The 10,384-nt window shown below is 40.7% G+C and overlaps 1 protein-coding gene across 2 annotated transcripts in view; it reads right to left on the reverse strand.

The window, feature by feature from the left end:
- The window catches only part of dhx9 (DEAH (Asp-Glu-Ala-His) box helicase 9), an 89,601-nt gene extending 87,746 nt beyond the window's left edge, over positions 1–1,855 (reverse strand). The window contains exon 1 of one of the 2 annotated variants that reach the window (XM_073063282.1): positions 1,762–1,855. The gene's annotated coding sequence lies outside the window, so the exon portion shown is untranslated. Of the gene's footprint in view, positions 1–1,543; positions 1,704–1,761 lie in introns of those variants that run through there. The other variant, XM_073063283.1, reaches the window with a different exon arrangement.
- Positions 1,856–10,384: the final 8,529 nt, after the last annotated feature.

A 10,384-nucleotide genomic window follows, 5' to 3' on the forward strand; every position in this document is an offset into this window, starting at 1 on the left:
GTGACCATAATGTGGTCTACACTAGGTAAGGAACCCAAGCAAACAGGATTACTGTTTTGCGGCACACCTCATAATCAACAAAAGTGACTCTGAGCTATCAGTTACTTGCTACTTTATTGTCCCTCCTTGAATTATTTGTATCTTGGAATTATACACTGCTGCAATGATGCAAAGTAGACTCAAGGAACAATACCACATCCTGCTGGACTTGTCACCAAAATAGCAGTACTGTATTCAAGCCTTATCTCAACTTAAGTATTCAGTTTTCTTTCTGGTATTTCAGATTTCATTTGTCTCTGCCTATTTAGATGTAATTTATATTATTCTCTATCCTTAGCTCTCTCCTTTCATCCAACACCACTTGTTTTATCCCATTTATTCTAAGTTTCTACCCTGACTGTGTTCCCACAGTGCCACTGCACCTCCTCTCACAATCCAAAAGTTCTCTCTTCCTTTTCCAACCTACATCCACCTCAAATCTTTTAACACCATTTCTCCGCAGATGCTGTTTGACCTCCTGGTAGTTCCTCTATCATTTCCCCTCTCTTTCTGTGTAATCTAGCAACATCCTTAAATTCAATTTTGTTCCTGCTCGCTAAACTCTCCCACGTTTGATTACTCCATCCCTGGCGGCTATGCAATAAGCTTTTAAAGGCATCAGTTCTGAAGTTCCCCTCTCACCTGTTCTCCTTCATTACAATCTTTAAAAACTCTGCTCAAGTTTGAGCCCTTAGCTTTAATAAACTGATCACTGCCTACAAAGTTGATCGATTTCCAGTTAACTTTTCCTTAGGTCAGGTGATGTGTATGTCCCAATTGACAGAGGACCTTGTAACTTTAAGACCAGTTACAGGTTTCAATATATTCAATGGAAGTGGTTAGTTCATCAAGATCAATTATAACCAGGATTTAATATGCTTATATATACATTAACACTTCTGGAACATTACATATTTACGTGTATTGAGGGACTGTATTACAATCGCGGGGCTTTAGTAGTATCCCCATTGTTGCTTTCAGAGGAAGTTGGTGGCCCTATTCCTTGTACATCCAGCTGAAGTGTGACATACATCTTAGAATGGTAAAGGAAATCATGAATTTCATTGCTCCTCTGTCTTATGGTCTTAAATCTACTTGTCATGCTAACTTCGAGGATAAGAGGCATACTATATTTCATTTTGTAACATTACACTGCCCATTTCCACAATGAAACATGGCATTTAACAGAAAAGTTGATGTGTTTGTAGGAACAATTCACTTTTAATATTAAGCCCAGTGCTCCAAGTATATTAGTATTTGAAATACCATGAACCCTTCTATTTAAAATCTGTATGAGTAAAACTCAAGCTCACTTGTCAAATAACCAATTATAACTGTACTCGAAAATATAGCGTCAATATGCAGCGTTGCAATAAAGATGACTGCATGTCATTCGAACACAGCACACAGATATAAACTTTCATTTTCAAACAGAACAGATACGATTTTCATTGCAAGTGTGGACAAAAAAACTTGTAAACTGCGAAGTTCCCAAACTACTGACCAACACGGAGAATATTTGAATCGCAGCACAAATCGCCACTTTCAATCGATCCTGCACAAAGACGACCACAGGCCGGTTACAATGTGCGTAACCGCGGCGCTCCAACTGCAGTCCCCCAACGGCAAACGGAAGGCGAACCCAACAACAGTGCGTGGTCGGCGAGACCCCAGCCCAGCCACCCCCACCAGAGCAGACCCCGGTCTTTGGCTCACCCTTACCCTCACACAGTAGCAGCGGTCAGGAACAGCCCAGCCGACCCGACCCGAACCGAATCCAACCCCGCACAAAATGGCGTCAGGCTAGACACACGGGCAGACAACTTTTACAGTGAGTGGGTATTCTTACAAACGTCCGTCTGAATATGAAAAACACTCTATTTGAGAAACGCCTTAGTACAATTATTGTTTTTTATTATAATCGAGAATATTACAGTTTGATCAACAAAGCTTTTGATTTTCATCATTTGATCTGATGATCTTGTTTATCTTTCTTCACCTCCTTCCCTTCGCGGCCTCGTTGGTTGATCCCCGCAGCGGGGCATTGTGACGTCAGGCGCAGGGGCACCCGGCAGCATCAGTGTGCGGGGCGTGTCCGAGCCCTGCAGTTACACACAGCTCACAGATGCTCGGTTGTGACAACCCCTGCAACATCCGCAGTAAATTTACTCCGTTGCAGATGATTTTGGCTGATGTGTTTTTCTTCCAGAAATATAAGACCAATAAATAAGTATTTCGTCTGGATCTGGATTGTAAAAAAATAAATGTACAAGAAAGAACTAAGAGTAGGCCAGAATAGGCTCTCGATATTTATTGCTTATTTATTTATCATTCTTCTTTCTTTCTTTTTTTTATATATTTGCAAACTTTTTGAACGCCCAGATGATGCGGTCTTACATTGATTCCATTATTCTACTGAGGATTTATTGACTTTATTCCTTACATCCTTCACATACACGAGCAATAAAAATCCTGTATGTTACGTCACCGTCTGAACATGCAATGTGCAAATTATAGTAATTTATAATAAATAGAACAGTCAGTGTAACATAGAAATACACTCAAATCAGTGTGAGTTAATCAGTCTGATGGCCTGGTGGAAGCAGCTGTCCTGGAGCCTGTTGGTCCTGGTTTTTATGCTGCGGTACCGTTTCCAGGATGGTAGCAGCTGGAATCGATAGTGGTTGGGGTGATTCGGGTCCTCAGTGATCCTACGGACCCTTTTTTCAAACCTGTCTTTATAAATGTCATGTCTACAGATGTGCTGGGTGTGGTGAACTACATATACCTGTCTGGACATGCCCCCTGCTGACTGCTCCTGTGGCTCCTCCCACAGACCCCTGTATAAAGGTGATTGAGGTCTGAGCCCGGCATCTCAGTCTCCAGGATGTAGTATGGTGGTCAACCACTGCTTGTTCCTTCTTCCAGTCAATAACCGCCGATACCTCGCCTTTACGTCTCAGAGTGAGTTATTGATGGTGCATCACTGGGCTGTCCGCACCACTCTCTGCAGACATCTGTGATTGAGGGAAGTACAGTTCCCATACCAGGCAGTGATGCAGCCAGCCAGGATGCTCTCAGTTGTGCTCCTGTAGAAAGTTCTTAGGATTTAGAACATAGAACATAAAATAGTACAGCACATTACAGGCCCTTCGGCCCACAATGTTGTGCCAACCCTCAAACCCTGCCTCCCATATAACCCCCCACCTTATATTCCTCCATATACCTGTCTAGTAGTCTCTTAAACTTCACTAGTGTATCTGCCTCCACCACTGACTCAGGCAGTGACTCACTGATGCATCAACCACTCTCTGAGTAAAAACTTTCCTCTAATATCCCCCTTGAACTTCCCTCCCCTTACCTTAAAGCCATGTCCTCTTGTACTGAGCAGTGGTGCCCTGGGGAAGAAGTGCTGGGGGCCCCTTACCAAACTTCCTCAACTGTCAGATGTGACAGAGGTGCTGTTGTGCCTTTTTCACCACACAGCTGGTGTGTACAGACCTCGTGGAATCCTAAGTGATGTGGTTGCCAAGGAACTTGAAGCTGTTCACCCTCTCAACCTAGATCCATTGACGGGTTAGCCCGTCTCCATTCCTCCTGTAATCCACAACCAGCTCCTTTGTTTTTGCAATATTGAGGGAGAGGTTGTTTTCTTGACACCGCTGTGATAGAGAGAAGACTTCTCCCCTGTAGGCCACTTGGTTATTGTTTGAGATTAGGCCAGTCAATGTAGGGTCATCGGCAAATTTAATTAGCAGATTAGAGCTGTGGGTGGCAACACAGTCATGGGTATACAGGGAGTGAAGGAAAGGACCTAGTACACAGCCCTGAAGGGCTCCTATGTTGAGAGTAAGAGGGGTGGAGGTGAGGGAGCCCACTCTTACCACCTGCCTGCAATCTGATAGAAAGTCCAGGATCCAGCTGCATAAGGCAGGGTCAATGCAGAGGTCTCTGAGCTTCTTGTCGAGCCTGGAGGGAATTATGGTGTTGAATGCTGAGCTCTAGTCCAAGAACAGCATTCTCAACTAAGCATCCTTCTTCTCCAGGTGTGTAAGGACGGTAAGTAGAACAGTGGCCATTGTGCTGTCTGTCGATATTATACAATGAAATGGAAACTATGCTTTATATGGCTGTTATGTTTTGTATCTCCAAAACATTAAACTAAAAGACAGAAGTCTGAAATGTGAGATTAATTTCGTGTTTACTTTAAGGCATGTACGTATCACATGGTAGCAGCACGATGTATGTAATTCATGTATTTTTACATATAACCCAAAACAAATTATTTAAACAAATAAAAATGCTTATTTAAACAATATATTTACAATATTACTGAAATATTAAATACACAACATTCCTCCCTGCTTAGCTATAAACTCCAACTCAATAGAGAATGCGTCTCAACTATATACACAATACAACTAATATATACAGACATCCACAGCACAGCCAATTTTAAACTGTCCCATTCAGCCTAAAGATATAATTGCTGTGGAGGATTTCCTATGCTTGTGGGATAACGTCTTTCCTGACGTCACTCTGCTTTGCAGGAGAGACTAGTGGCTGTGAAAACAATCTCAGTTCTGGGGCCTCCTCTGTGCTGGTTGTAGGAGTTGACACTGAGGTTACAGGAAATGGCTCTGACGGCTCTGGACACTTTCCTTCTCCTTTTTTCTTCCTCTAATTTGCACATCTTGATCTTGGGAAGGTGCATTTTGTTCACTGGAGTATTCTCTTTTTCATCCTTCTATTGCTGCCTTTACGATCTGATCTCTCCTCTTTGTTTCCTCATCCACAACATTATCTTATGCATCTTCTGTTTTCATTTCTCCATTGACTCCTTTCATTCCATTCATCCAGCTGGGCTTTGGTCTTTGCATCTACTTTTACAAGCAGCTTTTTGTCTCCCACTTGAAGTTCATGCACTCAGAGTAGATCCTGGTTCTTTACACTCACAAAAGCTAAATGCTTGCAACTTTCCCGAAATTCCTTGAACTCTTTTCAGCATAAAACCAAGACACATTTCACAAGTAACTGCCGGATTAACGTATCAGAAGCTTTCTCAGATTTGTTGCCTACAAAAGCTGTTATAATCAGTCCACTGCTTTTGTCACTTTCAGAATCCTCTGAGCAGCATGGTCCTTCCAATATGCTTCCCAACCAAAGGCACAGAGGTTGGCACCAATACCTGTTTGCTCTCTGTTGAGCAATGGTTCATGGTGTATAGCATGGAGACAGTTGCAGCATCATCCAGTACCTTTCTTAATTTGCTTTCAGTTGACTCTTTTTCAGGGAATGTAACATGCAAGTCATGGATGGATCTCCAATCAAGCTGTAGTTGTCTCAGCCAGTCATGCCCCCACAATGCTAGTCCTTCTATTTTAACCAATGTGGCTTGTTGGTTGATGTATTTCACTGCTACGAATGCCTCTTCTACAGGAATTATCTTTTCTCCAACAAAAGTTCTTTGTTGGATATCTGCAGGCTCCAGTTTACTATCTCTGAAAAGCCATTCAAACTTATTTTGTGGAATGACTGAAACAGCTGAGCTTATGTCTTAATTCCATTTCAATTAATTTGCCATTCACTTCTGGTGTAAGCTTGTCTATTATTAGCTTTCACATTGCAAATCTCAAGGCTTCCATGTCTTGTGTCACTGCCATCATTATCAGATTTTTCATCAACCGTATGCAGATCAGTTCACCTTTTTTGAAAAAGCAGCTTGACCTTTTATCTTCTTCTCTTCCCTGTGCAGTCCATTTATTTTCTTCCACCCAACATGCTCTTTGTGTGTGTGTCCTACTTCGTTGTATTTTCTGCAAGTTTTGATTTTAAACTTGCATTAGTCTGATATATCTGATGCCTGGTCACAATGGTAACACAATTTGTTTGGCCAGGGCAGTTTCTGTTTAGACATTGCAATTTTGTTCAAGCTCACTTTCATTCCTGATTGCAAATTAATTGTAAATCTGTCTGCTGTTTCCATTGATACAGCTATTTCAACTGCTCTTTTAAAGAGGGCTTCTTTTAGGAGCCATTTTTGAATGCTTTCTTGTGAGATTCCACAAAGTAAGCAATCTCTTAATGCATTGTTAAGCCCATTATGGAACTGGCAATGCTCAGACAATCTCTTCAATATAGCCACATACGTGGAAATAGGCTACCTTTTGATTCAGCATATGGAACCTATAACATTCTTCAATCAGCAATGGCTTTGTTTCTAAAGGTTTCTACATTACTTTCATGAAATCAGCAAATCTTATTTCAGTTGATTCCTTACTGGCTATTCCATTTGTGCTCAAATATTGCTCAGTAAGCTCAGTAGATATTTTAGTTATCTGCTATGTAATCAAATGTACCAATCTTTCTGTTGTAGATAGCCATTTCTGCTTTTTTTTTTATAATTATCAGCTCAGTTATCAATGTTTATGAACCCATGAATTCTTCAATTTTCTGACTTTTATTAGCTCAACTGCCTTTGCTTTTGTGAAGAGAACGAGCTGCACTTTTTATTTAACTCCACTGTTCTCACAGTGTTTTTGTTTACTTGTACACCTTGCTGCACTTGAATGGGTAGGTAGTTGTCTCCGGTTTGTTTAAAACTTCTTTGTCACCACTGTCACGTTTTGTATCTCCGAAACATTAAATGAATTGAAAGGAAAAGTGTTTACTTTAAGTGAAGCGCATTATCACGTGGTAGTGTCATGACATATGCAATTGAGCATTTTTTACATAGAACCCATAATGAATTATGTAAACAAACAAGGAATGCTTACTCAAAAATGTATTTACAATATTACTTAAATATTACTGTAATTACAAACGTTTGTAAATAAGTTGATTTTGTTCATCGGCTTGCACCCTGATGATAACAGATGGGTTTACTTAAAATAGTACAAAGAATCCATGAGAATTCCAAACAGAAGAGGAGAAAACATTTAGTACTAAAAGCAAACAAATCAGCAGCCAAGGGTTTGAAAGGGAGCAGCTTCAGAGGTGCTCTGAATATTATTGGTTAATGATTTGAAAAATTCACTGAATTCCAGGAGGGTTACGGTTAGCTTTTATACTTGGTGTTGGTGAAATGTTGGATTCAACAATCAAAGAAGACTAGCAAGGCAGTTAGAATGCAAATAAGAGAGAAAAAAGACCAACAAATCATGTTTGAAGATGTAACAAATAGATCAGATAAAGGAAATCCTGTTGGTGTGATATATTTGGACTTCCAAGACATTTGACAATGCTCTATATATACTCAGTAGTCACTTTATTAGGAACCTCCTGTACCTAACAAAGTGGCTATTGAATGAATGTATGTTCATGGTCTTCTGCTGCTGTAGCCCACTCATTTCAAGGTTCCACATATTGTGCATTTAGAGAGGCTCCTCTGTACAATGCTGTTGTAACACGTGGTTATTGGAGTTACTGTTGGCTTCCTGTCAGCTTGAACCATTCTGGACATTCTCCTCTGACTTCTCTCATAACAAAGTGTTTCCACCCACATAACTGCCACTCATGGGATTTTTTTTGTTTATTCCACCATTCTCTATCAACTCTAGAGACTATTGTGTGTGCATGAAAGTCCTGGGAGATCAGCAGTTTTCTGAGATACTCAAACCACCCAGTCTGGCACCAACAATCATTCTATCGTCAAAGTAACTTAGATCACATTACTTCCCCATTCTGATGATTGGTCTAAACAACAACTGAACCTCTTGACCATGTCTGCATGCTTTTAGGCATTGAGTTGCTTCCACATGATTAGCTGATTAGATATTTGCATTAACAAGCAGTTGTACCCAATAAAGTTGACAAACTATATCCTTCTAATCTGATAAATATATTTATTCTGTTTTCTATGCAATAATCAATTTTCAAAAAATTTCAATAATACAATGGTTATTGCATAGAAAACAGAGTGGGAATAAATGGGTGCTTTTCAGGTTGGAAAGATGTTACCAGTGAAATATCATAGGATCACTTCTTGGTCATCAGAATCAGAATCAGGTTTATTATCACCAGCAAGTGTCATGAAATTTGTTAACTTAGCAGCAGCAGTTCGATACAATACATAATATGGAAGAAAAAAAACAATTATAATAAATAAATAAGTAAATCAATTGCAGTATACGTATATTGAATAGATTAAAAATCGTGCAAAAAGTAGAAATAGTATATTAAAAAAATGAGGTCGTGTTCACAGGTTCAATCTCCATTTAGAAATCGGATGGCAAAGGGGAAGAAGCTGTTCCTGAATCGCTGAGTGTGTGCCTTCAGGCTTCTGTACCTCCTACCTGATGGTAACAATGAGAAAAGGGCATTCCTTGGGTGCTGGAGGTCCTAAATAATGGATGGTGCCTTTCTGAGACACCACTCCTTGAAGATGTCCTGGGCACTTTGCAGACTAGTACTCAAGATGGGCGCCAAATAAATTTACAACTCTCTGCAGCCTCTTTTGGTACTGTGCAATAGTGCACCCCCCCCCCCCACCCCGTACCAGACAGTGATGCAGCCTGTCAGAATGCTCTCCGTGGTACATCTATATAACTTCAAGTGTATTTGTTGATTTTCCAAATCTCTTCAAGCTCCTACTTAAGTATAGACGCTGTCTTGCCTTCTTTATAACTGCATTGATATGTTGTGATCAGGTTAGGTCCTCAGAGATCTTGAAACCCAGGAACTTGAAACTGCTCACTCTCTCCATTTCTGAACCCTCTATGAGGATTGGTATGTGTTCCTTCGTCTTACCCTTCCTGAAGTCCACAATCAGCACTTTCGTCTTACTAATGTTGAGGTCAAGGTTGTTGCTGCAACACCTCTCCACTAGTTGGCATATCTTGCTCCTGTACATCCTCGTCTCCATCTGAGATTCTACCAACAATGGCTGTAATATCAACAAATTTATAGATGGCATTTGAGCTATGCCCAGCCACACAGTCATGGGTACAGAGAGAGTAGAACAGTGGACTAAACACACACCTTTGGGATGCACCAGTTTGATCATCAGCGAGGAGGAGATGTTATCACCAATCTGCACAGATTGTGGTCTTCTGGTTAGGAAGTCAAGGATCCAAATTACAGCGGGGGGTACAGAAGCCCACACTCTAACTTCTCAATCTAGATTGTGGGAACGATGGTGTTAAATGCCTAGCTATAGTTGGTGAACAGCATCCTGACATTGGTGTTTGTGTTGTCCAGGTGGTCTAAAGCCATGTGAAGAGCTACTGAGATTGTATCTGCCGTTGACCTATTGTGGGAATAGTCACAATCTTGCAATGGGTCCAGGTCCTTGCTGAGGCAGGAGTTCAGTCGTCGTGATCAACCACTCAAAGCATTTCATCACTGTCGATGAGAGTGCTACCGGGCAATAGTCATTAAAGCAGCTCACATTAGTCTTCTTAGGCACTGGTATAATTGTTGCTTTTTTGAAGCAAGTGGGAACTTACGCCTGTAGCAGTGAGAGGTTGAAAATGTCCTTGAATACTCCTGCCAGTTGGTTAGCACAGGTTTTTGAGCCTTACCAGGTATTCCATCAGGACCTTCCGCCTTGCGAGGGTTTGCCCTCTTTAAAGACAGCCTAACATCAGCCTCTGAGATAGAGATCACAGGGTCATTAATTATTATATATATTTATTATCAAGAAGACAGAAAACAAGGTATGCAGATTTGTCAATGACACAAAACTACATGGAAGTGCAAATTACAATAAGGATATTGTGACCCTGTAAAGATGTAAAGGGTGAGTGGGTGAAAATTTAGCAAATGGAGTTTAACATGGGAAAGTGACTTCTGTTACAGAAATGAAAAGGCAAATTATTCTTGGTGAAACAAGATTCCAAATCAGTGATTCCCAGAGAGGTTGAAATGTTCTTGTGTTCAAATCACTTAGAAGTTCACAGGTTGATACAAGTAGCTGGTAGCTATGAGGTCAAATGGCATTTGGTTCTTTATTGTAAAGGTGTTGGAGTTATGAAATAGTATTTATTTTACAATTGTACAAAGTGATGGTGAAGCTACATCTGGAGTACAGCACTTTTGGTCCCCTTACCCAGGGAAGGATAAGTTACATTGGACACGGTTCAAATAGGATTCACTTCATTCATGCAACACATGCAAAATCCTGGAGGAACTCAGCAGGCTAGGCAGCATCTTTGGAAATCAGTAAACTGTCACTGTTTCAGGTTGAGGGCCTGATGAAGGGTCTTAGCCAAAACATTGACTGTTTACTCTTCTCCATAGATGCTGCCTGTCCTGCTGAGTTCCTGCAGCATTTTGTGTAGTATCAGCAGATTTTTTTCTTGCTTGTGGTTTGCTTCACAAACTCCTGGAATGAGAGGCTAAACAG

This window comes from Hemitrygon akajei, chromosome 12 (genome assembly GCF_048418815.1).
Source record: "Hemitrygon akajei chromosome 12, sHemAka1.3, whole genome shotgun sequence".
Lineage (NCBI taxonomy): Eukaryota > Metazoa > Chordata > Chondrichthyes > Myliobatiformes > Dasyatidae > Hemitrygon > Hemitrygon akajei.